Source organism: Parasteatoda tepidariorum, chromosome 1 (genome assembly GCF_982258835.1).
Source record: "Parasteatoda tepidariorum strain Cologne lab strain chromosome 1, Ptep-v5.0, whole genome shotgun sequence".
NCBI lineage: Eukaryota > Metazoa > Arthropoda > Arachnida > Araneae > Theridiidae > Parasteatoda > Parasteatoda tepidariorum.
Window position 1 is genome coordinate 14,542,430 of NC_141755.1, and position 18,216 is coordinate 14,560,645.

The window sequence follows — 18,216 nt, forward strand, 5'->3', positions numbered from 1 at the left end:
AGAATTTTTTTTTCTCCGTGTGGAAAATCAGTTATTTTTGAGAGTTATTACACAGTGAAGTTAGGCCGTGTAGCAATTTTCTTTTTTCTCTCTCTCAAAAATGAGCTTTCATGGACTTAATTCGTTTTTCTTCCTTCATCTTCATATTATGTCATTAGTTCCTTTTAGTAAAAATGAATTTCCTTTCATAATGCTTGTACTGAGTCTATTATTTGGTTTCATTTTATATTTCATTATATTTTTAGAGAGTGTTAATGTATATGTATGCAATGAAATAATTAGCAAGTCTTTGCATTTTGACTAGGAGAAATCGACTATATATAGAATTAAATCAAAAAATAAGAAACCGATAAAATGCTACAAAATCAACTACTTTAATATCAAGAGCAAATATTATTTTAATATCACATATAATCATGTAAAAAATTGATAGCAGTGTATTAGAATTACTTACTGACAAAAATTTAAATATTTACACTCAACAGAAAATTTCTAAATCAATAATTTTAATATTTCTGTACTCATAATCTTTTTTCTTGCAAAAGAAAGAGCATTTCTAGAATATTTCTAGACAGATTTCCTATGGATAAAACATTTGCAGTTTATGCATCTAGATATTTGAATATTCTTTATTCGTTCAAATTGCACGCATTTTATTAAACCTACGTTGTCAAAACTGAGCATTTTATTCTTGATATGTGATTGAAAATCAGTTCAAAAAATATTTGTCTTCAATTGAAAAAGTTTCAGACACATAAGGTTATCGTAAAAAAACTGAAATATTGAACATTATTTTATTTTTAAAGCTGAAGATCTAAAATACACTTGAATATGTACATTTTTTTAAATAAAAATTAACAAAATAGTTTTTATACTCATGTAAAAAATTCTACTTGTTTTAAAACTATGATATGACTTATCAGCCTTTTTATATAAAAAAATTTTAATTTTTTTTTTAAAAAGCATAATCATTAAAAAGAATTTCCTTAAAGGCAGTTTTTTATTAATTGTCCCATTATCATATTAACTGTTATAGAAACAGAAAAAAAAGTTTATGTTTGTGAATACTTCAACCATTTGCTTATATGTGCCATAAGTCACCATATGTGTATTATTATTATTTATTATAGTTTAAAACAAAAGATGCAAAATCAAATAGTAAATGTATTTTAATTTCGAAAACAATATTATTCAATAGCATTTTGATTACACAAAGACATGTTAAAATTGATAATTCTCTTCAAGAATAATTTTTTAACAAACAATTTTCAGAGACAGAAATGCCATCAAATAAAAAATATTAATAATATTTTTTATTTACAAATATTTCAATAAAAAATATTATTATGATTTGTGATATTCTAAAATAAATATACAAAAGTCAAATTGTAAATCTGCTTTACTTCCGAAAACAATATTATTCAATAACATTTTGATTATACAAAGTCATGTTAAAATTGGTTGTTTTTTAACGAATAATTTTCAGAGACAGAAATGCCATCAAAAATTTATTTCAATAAAAAATATTATTATGATTTATGATATTCTAAAATAAAAGATACAAAAGTCAAATTGTAAATCTGCTTTACTTCCGAAAACAATATTATTCAATAACATTTTGATTATACAAAGTCATGTTGAAATTGGTTGTTTTTCAACGAATAATTTTCAGAGACAGAAATTCCATCAAAAATATATTTCAATAAAAATACATTATTATAATTTATTACAGTCCAAAACAAAAGATACAAAATTCAAACAATAAATCTGCCTTGCTTCCGAAAGCAATATTATTCAATAGCATTTTGAGTATGCGAAGTCATGTTAGAATTGATCATTTCTTTAATGAATAATTTTCAGAGACAAAAATTCTACCAAAAATTTATTTCAATAAAAATACATTATTACAGTCCAAAACAAAAGATGCAAAAGTCAAACAATAAACCTGCCTTGCTTCCGAAAGTGAATGCATAGTAAAGAATTCTTTTCAAATCTCTGAGCACTGGTAAAAGGCAAGCTCCAGCTTCGAACAGAACTTTGGTCATTTCCTTCAGGGCGAAGCATTTTGAAGGAGAGTAGGCTGGGGCGGTAACAGCAGCAGCAGATATTCAGATTCGGTAGACGCGGGGATGTATCTATATGCTTACAGATGCATGTGAATCTCGATTGTAAGCCTAATTGCGTCCCACAAAGCTGTAGATAAAAGGCTTTTATATGCCAGCTGCAGACATATTGATTCGCTTTTGGAGAACTCTGGACACTTGCCAGAGTCAGGCCACAAATCCCTAGTTTCGCTACTCCTGTTTTCCAGGAAGAAGTTAAAATGTGTATCCCTTGCGTTTTCGGGATAAAAAGGGAAGAAAAGAAGGTGAGACTGGAAATTTATATTTCGGTGAAAGGCAGTCCAGTAGTTCAAATATCATTTTATTTTAGAATGGGAGTTATTGGTGGGTGTCTTTTGTCTTTTTGGTACGTGTCCAAGTTGCTTACTATTTTACGTAGATCTAGGAAAAAAAATGGTTCTGGCAAGAATTGAAAAAAATTTTTCTTGTTGGGAAATAACGCTGCATTTTATTCGATGTTTGATTCTCAAGAGCTGAGTAGAAATATTCTTTTTAATGAGTTCCAGGGCATTAAACTTGCTCGTAATATTTATTTTTCGTATTGTGATTACCTGGATTTTACCAATACTGAAGATTGCGACTCCATATAATAATAAAATAAAACTTGAGTTTGTAGAATGTGATGTTAAATATAGAGAGCACTGAACAAACATAGGTTTAGAGAGAAAATTCTCCTTTCCTCCTGTTTTTCTCAACTTTTTTTCTATTATGTACACAAATGAATAAAAAAAGAAGTTGAGAGGGTACTGGGAATTTATATAACTGTAAAATACAGTCCAGTAGTTCAAAATATCATTTTACTTTTGAATGAGAGTTATTGGTAGGTGTCTTTTGTTTTTTTGGTACGAGTCCAAGTTGCTTATTATCTTACGTATAACTTGAAAAAAAAACTGGTTCAGGCAAAAACAGAAAAAAACAGCAACAACAATTTTTTGTTGGGAAATAACTCTGCATTTTATTCGATGTTTGATTCTCAAGAGCTGAAGAGAAATATGCATTTGTAATGATTTCTAAGACATTAAACTTGTTCGTAATATTTTTCGTATTGTGATTGCATGCTTAAAAGCAAAGTCAAAATTGATTTTACGTATTTATAGAATAAAATTTGTATTTATAGAAGGAAATATGAAGTATAGAGAATTATGAAAAAACATAGGTTTAGAGAGAAAATATGCTTATTATGTAAACACAAATGATTAAAAAAAGAAGTTGAGATAGTACTTGGAATTTATATGACTGTAAAATACAGTCCAGTAGTTTAAATAACATTTTATTTCAGAATGAGAGTTATTGGTGGGTGTCTTTAGTTTTTTTAGAACGTGTTCAAATTGCTTACTGTTTTAAGCATAATTTGGAAAGACGAACTGGTTCTCTCAAAAGTAGGCAAATAGAAAAAATGTTTTTGATTTTGGTTGTGAAATAAGGCTGCAATTTTATTCCATGTTTGATTCTCAAGAGCTGAAAGGAAATATGCTTTGTAATAATTTCTAAGGCATTAAACTTGTTCCTAAGATTTGTTTTACATATTATGATTACCTGGATTTAACCAACATTGAAGATAGTGATTTCATGCATGCATAAAATAAAACTTGGGTTTATATGAAGGCTTAATTTGGCGTTTCTTTGTTTTTTTGCACAAACTTTTGGGTAGTTCAACATTAAATTCGGAGAAAAAACACACCATAGTTTTTACAATGGGTAATAAGCAAAACAAAATTAACAATTAAATTTATTATCTTTTATGCAATAATTAAAAGTAACTAAAAACGTTTAATATGTTTAATTAATTGTATTCTATTTTGAAAATAAACATTTCAGAACAGTTATAAATTTACTTATAAGATCAAATATTTTTTAAGAAAAAATCAAGATTTTCCGCTATTATTTAATGCTCTGTTTTCATAGCTTTAAATAATAACTCGATATTTAAAGTTATCCTTAGTATTTTAATTTAAATAATAACTCGATATTTAAAGTTAGACTCTATTGGTTAATTTTAAATGAGAATATCGAGACCACCAAAAAGGACCAATCATTTGAAAAAATAAAACAAACAAACAAACAAACAAACAAACAGACAAACAAACAAAAGTAAGTAAATTAACAGAATAATAAATAAAAAAGTGAAGGAATAAAATAAAGAATAACGGAAGGAAATTGCTGGAAACAAATTGCTTGAACGGCTTGCTGGGTTCTGCTTAGAAAATTATATATTTTTGCTCATGTTCCAAAATTAGTACATATTACATAATTTATCAATAGATTTCGTTGCTAAATGAGAAAAACTATAAATAATGTTCTCACAATTACCATTATAATCTTATTGCAACCCTGCAAATATATCCTTTGGGAATTTCTGATAAGCAGCATAAAACATTGTTATTTATTTTCCTGTTAATAGCGCACACTGTGTTGATAAAATTTGTGAAATTTTTTTTATTACAACCCTATCCAAAATTCTATAGTGAATAAGTCTTAATGAAATGCTTTCATATTACTTGACGCTTATACAATTAAATATAATTTATCACAATCATTAATCATCATAATTTAATTTAAAAAAAAACATTAAACTATTTTCCAGCACTGCAAAAATTAAAGAAAAGTATAAATCATAAGAAGATTAAATATCGTACACGTTTGTTCCAATTTAATAAGTGATAAAATATTGGCAATAATGGAAAGAAATTTTCGGATGAATTGTTTTGATAAAAACAACAAAGCTTAAAAGATATCGAATTACACAGTTTAGAAAGAGTTTCGGTAATCAAAGAAGTTTGTCCTAGTTAGAAAACACAAACAAAAACTTCCGATAAATGTTTTATTTTGAGAGAATGACACAATAACATAAAAACAAGTCTAATAGTAAAGTGAAGAATCGAAATAATAGCTTTGTCCCATAATACTTTAAGTTGATCCGTTTTATTGCTCTTTATTTTTGAAGGATGTCACAGATCTTGAAAAAAGAAGAAAAAGAAAATACAATTTCTCTTGAACTAGTGTAAATAAATTCTTTAGCTTACAAGACTCATAGAGAATTTTTAACTATTTTAGAGTTTTTAGCATTAATAATGTATTTTATTTGAAAGATATTTAAAAAAAATGTTTTTTTTTCTTATCTACAATTCGGTAAAAAATTTAAACAATTTGATAACTAAAACGTTTAGAATCGTTTAAATAGTTAGTAGTTCCACGTATGTACTTTGACTAAAAAGCTATCAGATAGCTAAAGTGTCGATAAATTATTGAGACCAAGTATAATCTTTATGCTTTTATTTTATAATTATTTTAAATTTTAAAACAATTTATCTTTGTGTGCTTTCAAATGTTACCTACAAGCATAATTTTTTAAAATTACATATGTTACACTTTAAGAAATTATAATACTTGACTATGGTTAGTGAATGATAAAAGTGTTTCAGTCACTAACAGTAAAAATAAATTTATTCCCGTAAATTTATTATATAGATATGCCCGAAAATGTTTCCATGTTACATACAATGCATGGTTTTACTGTATTACTGTATTTTTAGTAATTATGCGCTTTCTAAAAGATACTACTTGATAATAGTTTTTTTCTCTCCATTATGTCAAATTGCAAGCGAAGAAAATTAAATGAAAATTTAACGTAGAGTGGGAGTCAGATTATACTTCGGTGAAAGGTAAAATGGTGTGTTTATTGAACAATACCGTTTTGACTACTTTGAAAAAAGCGAATGCAAATAAACACTATTTAACTTTTAAAAGAATATTTCAATTTAGAAGGTACTGAAACTTGACAAGAAGTATTTATTGGAAAATATTTCTACTTTATTATTCTTTTTTAAAAAAGTATTTTGTATAAAAAAATGTATTAAATATTAATATTATAATAAGTTATTAGATGTATATACAAAAATTTTTATATTGTAAATTTTTATTTTATTAAATGACTTACTGATTTTGTTGCATTATTTTTACATAATGTAATAAAGTGATAAAATTGTACAAAAACTACAGTAATTTCTCAAAAGTCGCATAGATAGGTCAATCAATTTATGTGACCTCCTTTATCAGTGCCTAATTTAAAAATGACTTTTCTATTAAGGAAAAAGTTCCTCATATCTGATTTATATGATACTATCATAAAATTTAACTCCTCATTAAGGTTGCTGTGAAATCGCATTATATTATGGTTCAAAGATACCGACATTACGATTCCTTGTTGAACTGATATTTTAAGAGTGAAGCCAAAATGAGTTGTGTTTTTCTCTTTTAGTTCTCTTGAATGGAACGACAAGAAATGGACATCGAAACGTTTCATGTTAAATTGTTTCTTAGAATAGACAAATTACTACAAATGTAGTTTACTTGTCTGCCAGTTATCGAAAAACTGAAATTTAGGCAGATTTTCTAGATAATCTTTCTTTATAATCTTTACATGACTGCTTTTTCATTATCACTGAAAAAATAATTATAATAATTATTCTGAATACATTACAGTTTAGCGTCGCATTTGCATGTTTCGGGTTACACTCTCGGGAAAACGGTTCAACCTTTTAACATAGCATCAATACCATGAATCGAAATGTGCTGTTGACTTTGCTACAAAGGTGCTAAATTGAAACGAGATTCGACTCTAGTTGAACCATAGTAACGTGTAACTAAGATTTAAAAGCATGATAAGTATTAAGGATGCAATAGATTTTACCGATATTATAGTTCAACATGCATTTGATGATTTTGGGTTATACACATCCTCAGAAAAATTGGTTTAACTTTGAGCAATAATATTTGTACCTTGAATCGAGATAAGGTGTGAACTGCCAGGTTGTTAAATCGGAACCTATGTTAGTTTAAAATGAACTATAGCTACGTGCGGCGACGAACTAAAAGATCAGACTTTAGATATTACGAAGAGAAAAATATAATTACGATAACACGCGTTAAAGGAATTTGTAAAAGTATAAAAAGCCTTTGACTCTTCTGTAGATGATGGTTCGTTAAACAAATAAAGCTGCAAGATGTTCATTTGAATGCGGCGATGAACTAAAATATCTGACTTCCGATAATACAAAGAGCAAAACATAATTGCGATATCACCCGTTACAGAAACTGGTGTGATTATGAAAAAGTAGTTGACTTTTCTGTAGTTATTGGTTAGTATTATTATTGTAGTAAACAAATAAAATTACAAGGTGTTCAGTTAATTTAGGCGGTGGCTGACTTTAATCTGACTTTAGATATCAGAAAGAGAAAAATATAATTATGATATCAAAAGCTATAGAAATTGGTGCGGGTATGAAAAGATGTATAAAGGTATAATCGTTCAGATTCAAAATAAATTCAGCTTTTGTGTAAGATAGGCAATAGTAAAAATTTAATTATTGAAAAAGTACATGTTTTGTTCAGTAGATTTTTAATCAGGGAAAAAATAACTATGCGCATCTTAAAATATCTCTCATTTTGCGGAAAACAATCTGCATAAAAAAATCAGCATATAAATTTTTTTATAGATTCGATGAAAAAAATAATTTTTAATTTTAGAAAATGTTTTAGAATATAAATTTGGAGAAAAGGAAAGTGCTATTGAACTGCAACTTTGCAACTGAATAGCAAAGTGCAACTCTGCGCACTGTTGACAGAGTCACAATAATACATATCCTCATGGGTAGCTATTGATTATTGCCAAAGTTAAATTTAACATTTACTATTACTAGCTTTCTTACTTACTACATAACTAGCTTTATAAATTTAAAATGAGTTGGTGCTGGTAAATTAATAATAAGTATTTCTGAAGTTTCTATTCTTGGTGCCTTAACTTTTTGAAAATTTAAGTAAATGCATCATCAGTTAACGAAAGACTATATATATTATTAATGATTTCTCTTCAACTGTTTATTAATAAAAAAAATGTGTGAAAAAATTTATTGAGAAAAGAAATTGTCCTACTATTCATTTTCAAATCTATATTTAATCACTCGCTAGTATAACTGCACTTTCTTTTTGAATTTACTTCGTGACCTGCAAAACTCTTTGCTCAAAATTTCCTTTCGCAATTAGACAATTGTTGCATATATTCTAATTGCTGTTTCCCCTAGACTATTTACTTCGTTTTATACCATTTGAAAGATTTTTATTTCATTTTATTTATTTTAAATCTCGGATTTAAGGGAAGAATCATTCAAATTTATTAAATCTGTCAAAATTCGAAAGATAATCATCTATTTTAAACAGACACGATGATATCACAAAAATATTTTCCCCCATTATAATTATTCGAAGAGATCAAAAATATTTTGACAAGCTTCATGATATTGGAATGGTAGATTATTATTTCATTTTGGAGAAATATCTTGACGGGTAAGTTTCGTAAGAAAGGAAATTGCGTCACGAGCAGAATGACACATCTATTAACTTTGTCGGACCCCGTGCTTGTAAAATACTTAAAAATATCAGGGAAAAGTTAATTTATTTTTGACGAATGAATAGATCCTAGTCTTATTTGTTCCCGATCCTGTGACCCAAATGAGAATCCTGTCGGTGTCACGTCCTAACGGGAATGCTGCCGATTTCCTCTTAATAAATATTCGAATTCCAGGATAATATTTATTTTTTCTTTCGAGGATTATAAACTTGACACTTGCCATGAAATTCATAAGGAATTGTTTTATTTATTTTTGCTTTTATGTTGACTTCTTTTTATTGCAAAATCTAATATGTTGAACACACTCTCTTAGATAACAGGGGGGCACATTATTTTTGTTTTCTCCTTCATGGGATTTTTTTAACGATCTTTCGTATCGTTGATTTCAAATCTGTAATCCTTTTTTTTCTCTAAGCTCAGATTTTTTTAAATGACATTAATGACATTCAAAATATACAAGTCTTAAAATACTCTATGTTCCAGGGTATTTCATAAATGTTGCGACAAAATTTAGGGGGAGTAAGAGCACACGATTAAAATAGAAAAGGAACGTATGCCTGGAAATAGCACCGTACGCGTCTAGGGGTGTTTCCTTATTATGAACTGTTTCTTTGTGTGCAGACCACACATAATAGAAATACCCTAGCCACACACTACGTCATGGGTTCCTATGAAATTTTGATCCAGATAATGTGTTCTAACTTCCCTAGAAATTTGTCGCAAATTTTTCGACACGCCCAGTAATAAATAATGTTTTTAACAGTGTAAATATCAATAAAAAATGAATAAATTAAAAAAAATTTATTAAAAAAATGTAGCTTTAGGGGCAAAACTAATTACAGATTTTAAATCTCCACACCCGAATTAGACAAGATGAAGTATTTGTAAAAATGCAACAAAAAATTGTTGTCCTGTATAATCTGCCGAAGTCAACAGTTCACCTTAAGGGATGCTTAAAGTTGCGGACTTATGATATTGAATTCTCTTAAAGGAAATAATTTTTAATACTGGAGATGATAGTTCAGCAATCGAAGTGCGTGATAAGTTGCAGGTTATTTCTTTAAAAGTTATTTTTGAAAAACGTTAATGAAATTTATGTATGGAGATGTGAAAGACAGAGGCTGAACTAGATCAGTATTCCACTATCATTCAATTAATTTTAGTTTGCACGATTCCTTTCGGGTGATTCTTATTCCTATCCCAATCGAAACGGATTCTTATTGATTTCATCTGCAACGGATTGATCGTTGTTGGATTACCGGTAGACAAAGTGATGTCAGTTTACTCCATACAGCATTCAATAAAATGATATTTTCTGAAAAATTAGCAATACTATTGCTGCAAATGATGATATTTTTAATGATGAGGGTTACAATACAATAATTGCATTTATTCAGAAAGAGTTTTAATTACACGGGAATACACCTCTGCTTCTGACATTGCTCGTCTTACATTTATCTCTCCTAGCTTTTTTTATTGTATATGTTACCGGCAAAGTATGAAATCCGGCATTGTATAGAATGACTAGGCATTGTATAGAATGCCTAAAATTAGCCGGCAAAGTATGAAATGATTCATATTTCACACATTTCCTAGGTATTCTATAGATTGCCAAATGAGAAACCGGCAAAGTATAAAATACATCTATGATTCGTTTCAAATATCACTTGGCAAGGCTCGTGACTTTTAACGCGTGGCTCGTGACTTTTAACGCGTGGCTCGTGACTTTTGACTTATAACAAAAATTATCTTTTTACTGTGCTATATGGAAATGGAGGAATTTAAAGAAATTCACACGGTAAAATTTAATGAAATGTAATTCAAAATGTCATTCAAGCCTGCCATGTTGCAACAAGTAGGTTAATTTCATATTTTTTATATGAAAATTTTGCTTCCCAAAATAAGAAAGGCTTAAATTTTATTTTGCATAACTTTTTAATTTTCTTTCCACATTTTGAATAAATGTTTTTCTATGGCACTCTCAGTATTTTTTCAGAATAAAATTTTTATTTTTGAGAAATGCATGTGACTGTGAATGACCGAAATCGGTAGTTTTACATTTATTTGATATTTTAATACTTACTGACGATAGATTAGAAGAAACATCAGTGTAGGGTATACCGGGCAAATGTATACCGGGCAAATGTATACCGGGCAGTGTCATTCGACCTTAAAAAAACATCAGTGTAGGGTATACCGGGCAATGGCATTTAACTAGAACTAGTATGACTGGACCTTTGGTAAATGTTCGAAATATATACTAGGTCTAGTTAAGTGCCGTTGCCCGGTATATATTTGTCCGGTATACCCTACACTGATGTTTTTTTAGGATCAAGTGCCATTGCCCGGCATACCCTACACTGATGTTTTTTTAAGGTCAAATGCCATAGCCCGGTATGCCCTACACTGATGTTTTTTTAAGGTCAAGGGTCACTACCCGGTATACATTTGCCCGATACTCCACACACTGATGTTTCTTCTAATCTATCGTCAGTAAGTATTAAAATATCGAATAAATGTAATTATATCCACGAATAATTTAATATAAAATCGGATGTAATAAATATTTCGGACATTCACCAAAGCGACCATGTGATTGTCAACATTCACCGGGGAAAGCTAACAACCACCAATTTCGCTTATTCACAGTAACGCTCACATCATTTACATAATAACCTCATCAGGACGTTTATTTCATACTTTGCCTAAATAGCATCCGGCATTGTATAGAATGCCTAGGCATTCTATACAATGCCTAGACATTCCATACAATGCCGCCGTTTTATACTTTGCCGGTAACATATACAATTGGGGAAAATCTAATTCTAGTTCAGCTAGTTTTACTTTTTTTATTGCAAATGGTTAAGGGCTACTACTTTAAAAGTTTACACCAACGACAAAAGTGAGCATGTATTCAATTACCATGGTCGGAGAGAGTTGTAACACTTGAGGCAACTTTTATTTAATATATTATACAATATACTATATTAGGTGTTCCTTTTAAGTCAGAAATAAACTGATAAAAAATTATTAGATTTTCTAGGATGTATATACATTATACTGCCAAGAAACTTGAAATTTAAAGCATTTTTTTCCTAAAATTAAACTATAAAAACAGCTAAAAATATACACGCTTCGGAAATAACTTTTCAAAAAAATAAATAAATAGATGAATAAATAAAGAAAAAAAAAATAAATGATTAATTTAACAAAAACAATAGACCGACAGAAAAAAAAAACAATAAACAAACAATAACAACAGACAGTGCGTGACTTATAATGTTATTTACTACACGGAGAAAAAAGTTCTGGTAAAATTACCGCACTGTATGGTAATGCCATTTCTGGTAAAAAAAAATCATAATTCTGGTTAATGAAATCGAAAAATACGCTAGTTAAAATATTAATTTAGTAATTTTTCCGTTCATATTGTAATGAGATTTACCAGAAATTCTAGTTTTTACAATTAAAGTTTCTATATTACTTCTCATTTAATAAAAGTACAAAACTGGAAAGTAAATTTAACCAAATAACTGGTTTTTATGAACCATTTATTATTTCTCTAAGGTATTCTCATAAATGTACTAAATTTGTATAACATATTATAATATAACATTTCATTGTTAATTTTACCAAAATCATTATCGAAGTGCTTCGGCAAAAATTGCCGAACTTTTTAGTGCTCTTATAGAGTCTATATACACTGTAAATTTTACTATGCTCTGGTAGTTTTGACCATATTTTTTTCTCCATGTATAAAGCCATAGAATTTTAATCACAATACATGTTATGCCCAATGAGGTGAACAAGGTTCGAATTCTAGTCGATACGAATTTGCACCCAACTCGCACAGGCGACTGTGCTGACGTAAAATATTCTCAGTGAAAGACAGATCATGAGTTAGAGTTCTCTTTCCGTCAGAGGTTTTCGTGGTTCTCCTCTCCATGTAATGCAAATGCGGGTAAATTACGTCAAAAAGAAGGCGAAATTTCTTCCAATGCTTGATCCTGCATTTCCCATATTTTCTGGATTCGGTTAAAAAAAAGGATACGGAGTTGAATATTAGTAGTCGTAAACTCAAAATTGTGTGGGCTGCTCAACAACGGTTATAAAAAAATAAAATACTTGTCATGAAAAATTCTCATAAAAGGGTTTTACCATTAATCTCAGATTTTAATCAAAGGCTAAAGAAACTAAGAAAAATAGGCATAATGAATAATATAAAAGTTATAAACTAGTTTTAAATTCTAATTACTTCATTTCGACAAATTAATTAAGAGTTTCTAGAAAGAAGCTCTCGTTAAAGTCTCGAAAATTCTTCTATTTCTTTGCAAAAAAAATTAAGTTTATTTATTCTTTATTAATTGATACATTAAAACAAATTACGAATTTAACTCCACTAGAAGTATATAGTCCTTTGTAGATATGTATCATGTTATTAAACAAAACGCATGAAAAAGAAACGTATTTATTTATAAGTTTAAATAGAATAATACAGAAATTCGAAAGAGAAAGAAAAAAAAAGAGATGTTATTTAAGACAAAAAAATAACATTTGTCGCAAGTCTAGACTATAGACAGTCTAGTTTAGGAGATGAGGTCTCGTGTTTATCCACTGCAATTAATTCAAGAGCCGTATCAAAGGGTTTTTCTTCTTATATTTTAAACAGAGTGGCTGTAAATTAATTCTTCTTGAATAATTCTAAACAAAATGAATTCAAATTTTGACTTGTTTCGTATTCATTAAAAGGAATATTCATATCTTCAGACGATGTTTAAAGGGGATTGGGTTGCGCATAAAGATTCTAAAATATAATAAGAATAAATATGAATTTTATTTTCCTTTGAACAAAATCAAGATTGAAATTGTAACAAATAAAATAATACATGAATAAGGAGAATTAATCACAAGTTTAAAAATACATAAACTAATTGATAAAAAGTTTAAATTTATGAAAAATTATAGCATTTTTTTGTTAGTTTATTGAAAATTGTTTTCTTTTTAATCTATTGTTGTGCTACTTCATAGTGTAGAAACGCATATGTTCAGAATTTTAATTTGCAAAGGCATGAGCTGCAAATAGTTTAAGAAGAGGATTAATTGCTTGGGTGCTGAAACTAATGCCAAGGACGAATTTCTGTGTCGCCTTTCCATGCACTGCAGACTATTAAAATTGACCAACCAGAAAGATTTGTGTGATAGATAAAACATGTTGAGATATGCAAACGATTAGATCTTCAACATTCATGTAAAGAAGGTGGCAGTGGCGATACCTATAGTGCTTATAAAAGACGAGCTTCGATAGCAATTTTCTAAAATCCAATTTTCATTTGAACGTTATTTTTGACTTTAAACGGTGTTGTGATGGCTCGTGTAAGCAGAACAAAATACCTACCACCTAAATGCGTCTGATTTTAAGGACGAATTAGAGCCTACCATGGTTGTGGTTTATCCATTTCTATTATTGCAGGTCGAGATACTTAAATGCGCAACGAATATGGATTGATGGGTTCAGGACGGTCATACGATTTCAGCGCCGCCCCACTTCTAACAGCCAAGGAAAGAGCATTCTTATCCTCACAGCCACAATTATATTTATGAACAATGAGTATGGAAAGAAGTTTGTTTTCAAGGCAATACGTTAGCGCTCAAACAGTTCGACAACGTTTGATGTAGAATGGACTACCAGTGTGGCAACAAAGGATTCTTCTTCCTTGCATCACTGATAAGAGTATCTGCAGTAATGTGATTAACCTGGACGATGAATGGAGGTATGTTACCTTTATAATCGAAAACCTGGTCTGTATACAGAATCATTATTGCCCTATCCGTGTTCAGCGGTATCATGTAGAACGCACGTTACCAACTTACATTCGACATCGTCATACTGGTCCATTATCTGCAGTGATTATGTTGATTGCTATTAGATACGCGGGTTCGATCATCTATTGCTTGAATTTCTAGCATTTTGAATGCCAAACATTAGATTTCAGGATTCAAGAAACGTGACTCTACCCCAGATTTGAGATCTTTTCAACGCTCTTTTTTTTTTTAGAAGAATAGTGCATGACTGCATATTGTCTGCATTGTCTTGACCTTCCTAGATTGTCTCCGTGGCCAGCACGTTCGCCTTCCATTTGAACAATTGAAAAGTTTATTTAATGGTTGTTGAGCAACCGTCACACCAATTACTATTGTCAATGAACGGAGACATAATCTTGTATTGAGTTAAGTCTCTGAAAATGTCATACAATGCTCGATGAAATATAAGGCTCAGATGAAAATGCTCTGTTTGACTTTTTGCTCAGGTAGAAAATGCTTTTATTTCTGCTGGAGGTGATAATGTTTGGTACTGATTTCTCAGGATCTACACACCCTAATTTCTTGTAAATTAATTATTTGTTGTTTCCCTATAATTTATGTGTCTAAAAAATATCATTCTGCTATTTTCCGTACAAGCAATTTTAATAGCCAGCAGTGTAGAATAAAAAAATATTCTATACAATTATATATAAAAAATTTTCTAAGAATACTAAACACTTGATTTTGATTAGTTCAATGAAATTATTAAGTTGGCTTTTGCTTGCACTATTATTTTGCAAACATTTATGAATATTTCATGTGTCGGCTGATAATAATATCAATAAATAGAAATAGACAGGATAAAGAAGTGAAATTATCATAGTGGAAGAAAGTGCCGAGGAATATTTTAGGAAACTCTGAAATTTTGGATTTTAGAACGTTTAGTGTTAAAAACGTGTTATTTACTACTTTTCGTCCACTATTTTTCTTAATTGTACCAATGGTATTCTTTTATATGCAGATTTATCGTTTCTTACGATTTTGTTGGCATAAAACAGACTCGAAGATTGGCAAAATATTTCTTCAAACCATTTAAAAAGCAACTTGTCATAGTACATGCAATGCACAAGATCAAAATTGAGATGCAAATAAGCAAACCACACAAGAATAACAGTCAGCAGTAAGTTCTATCTTTGTCACAAAATCGTGTTCAATGGTGATTTCAAGAAATTTTAGTTTCAACTCTTTATTTCCTCTAGTCGGAGGTGTACATTTTTTTTCACTGTAGTTAGAGTATTCGGCTATGAGTACATAAGTCCCACTCGTGTTCTCAGCTGGTGCCAAAGAATATATCTAGCACACTCCTCAACAGTGTCTTTAGTTGCTCCAGCACTTTATTTTCCCTTATCCTTACATTAAATGACAGGAGTGCGCAGAGTTATTTTTTTTTTCGAAACAAAATCTTCCAGCACGTTTTTTTTGGGTATAGTTTACAGCATGGATAATAGCTGTGGGTACAATTTTCTGCAGCAATAAATGAAGTAGATATTTTGATAAAGCCTAGTTAAAATTCCTTTAAAAATTAGCTTGTATTAGAAATTTTTGGACTTGATAAAATGTATATATTTATCTTAACTTATGCTCACGTAGAGTGATACGTCGCGAGAATTGCAAGAATTCTTCATATCTGAAACAGGACTGTTTTCACAACAAGCAAATGTTTTCTTTCTCATTCTTTTAAAAATTCAAGGGAATACAAGGAAATACAAGAAAATATTCAGTTAGTTAAATAAATAAGAACTTTTTTTAATTGCAGTTTCTTTTGAGTCAAGGCATATAAGAAATTTAGACATTTATGGAAAGTAAATAGATATTGATAGTGATAGACCCTTTTCAGATCAAACTATTTCTAATTAGAGTAGAGGAAGAAGTAGAATATCAATCCTATTGTTAAGTTGCTAAGTAAAATGATAAAATGTTTTAGGGAAACAAAACGAAATTCCCACTTATTATTTATTCCTCAAAATAAATAATGCAGCTTCTTGATTTGTGAAAAAGATCATTTTTATTACCATTTAAATGCAAAGCTAAGAGTTTCATGAATTTCGAAATGACCCCCCCCCCCAAAAAAAAAGGAAAATAAAGCCTATTGAAATCTTTTTTGCCAAGCATTTATTTTAACAATTCTTAACCGGAACAGTTATTTCATTTCACTGTTTCATCACCTTTACTTTGCGTTAAATCCCTCTTGCATTAGACGCTTTACCTTTTTGCGGTGACGTCTATCTATACGTTTCTACGCTGTCTTAAGCCACAGTCTTCGTAGCAGAAAATAAAGAAGAAGGGAATTACCATTTGAATGAACCCGCTACCATTTTTACTTCATTGTCATTCAAGTCGGCGGGAAATTTCCCCTTCTTCAGGCGCCGAAGCCTTCTATTGCGTTCCAAGTTCCTTCTTTTCATTGTTTGTTTATTTCTTTTGAGGATTCCGGGACACAAGAGAGGGGTGGGAGAAGTCGGGATGGGATGGAATGTTCTTTAAGGAGATATTTTTGTCCCAAAAACCGTGAAAAAAGAGCTAAAAAATACTAACAAAGGTGTCCTTTTATGGAGAAAAGGTTTTATTTAATTCGAACATTCTTCGAGTTAAGCGTTAGGTTCCAAAACCAGAGAACAAAAGGAATGGTGAGATTCCGAAATATTCTTCTCTTAAATTCCAAAAAAAGAGATTTTTCTTCTAAAGTTCGGTTTTTTTCTTTTTATTTTTTAATCAACAAGTGCGAATAAAAGTAAAATCTGTTAAATGAGACTATGTGGAAATTTTTTGTAAAAAAATTAGTCTTAGTTTCAGTTGTGTCAATGTATTTTTTTTTTTTTTGAATTGAAACAAAATAGAAAAATTTTCACGAAAGAATGGAATTTTATTTTGAAATTGTAACAAAAATAAATGATCCAAACATCATATTAATTCGAATCAATACTTTGTGAATGTTATTATAAAACTAATGCAAGTTGGCTGTTTGGTAGTAACATAAAATAAAGAGTAATCAAATAAGTACCACGTATTTCTTAAACACCATAAAAATCATGTTTTTCCTCAGATTTTTACAAAAGGTGACTTCTGTCGTATTTCGTGGAAAATCACCATAGAAAGATTCACATAGAAAGAAAGATTCACCATAGAAAGATAGAAAGATTAAAAGCCGTATTGACAAGATATATACCTAAAGTGTCTCTTGCCAGTCGGAAGGAATGTTTTTACAGATTGTTTACGAAAGTTACGAAATAATTTATAAAACTTATTCATTGTATTTTGAACGAATTATTAACTTATAAATTACTTATTTATGTTTTTTCCAATGTCCAATCGATTGGCACTTGCCAATCAGGTATTAGTAGGGCAGATTTGTTGGCCACTTGTTCAGGGGCACCATATTTGGTGGGCCAACGTTGCACCCACAATGAGGACAGAGAGTACAGAAAATGAAAGAGCATCCATGCCTTGTCCAGGATTCAAACACAGGATCTTTCTGATGACTTATAAACTATCAAAAACTGCAATTTTATCTAGCTTTCAAACAGCTTGCATGGTGAAGAATGAGAGTTTGTAAAACGTTGCTTTAATTTAAGACAAATATCTCCATAATTTATATTTTACTATTTGTGTTTTAAAAGGCTGAAATTGTTTAAAACTTATATTCAAAATGCGCTGAATAATTCTGCAGTTAACATTTATTTTTTTTAAACATATACTGAACTAAGGATGAACTAGAACTCTAACGAGAAATCCACTAAAAATCTTTATATCTTTATATATATATATATATATATATATATATATATATATATATATATATATATATATATATATATATATATATAT

At 29.5% G+C, this 18,216-nt stretch overlaps 1 protein-coding gene across 2 annotated transcripts in view; it reads right to left on the reverse strand.

The window, feature by feature from the left end:
• LOC107456457 (neuropilin and tolloid-like protein 1) overlaps nucleotides 1-18,216 on the reverse strand; it is a 324,895-nt gene that overhangs the window by 10,020 nt on the left and 296,659 nt on the right. The window lies entirely within an intron of this gene.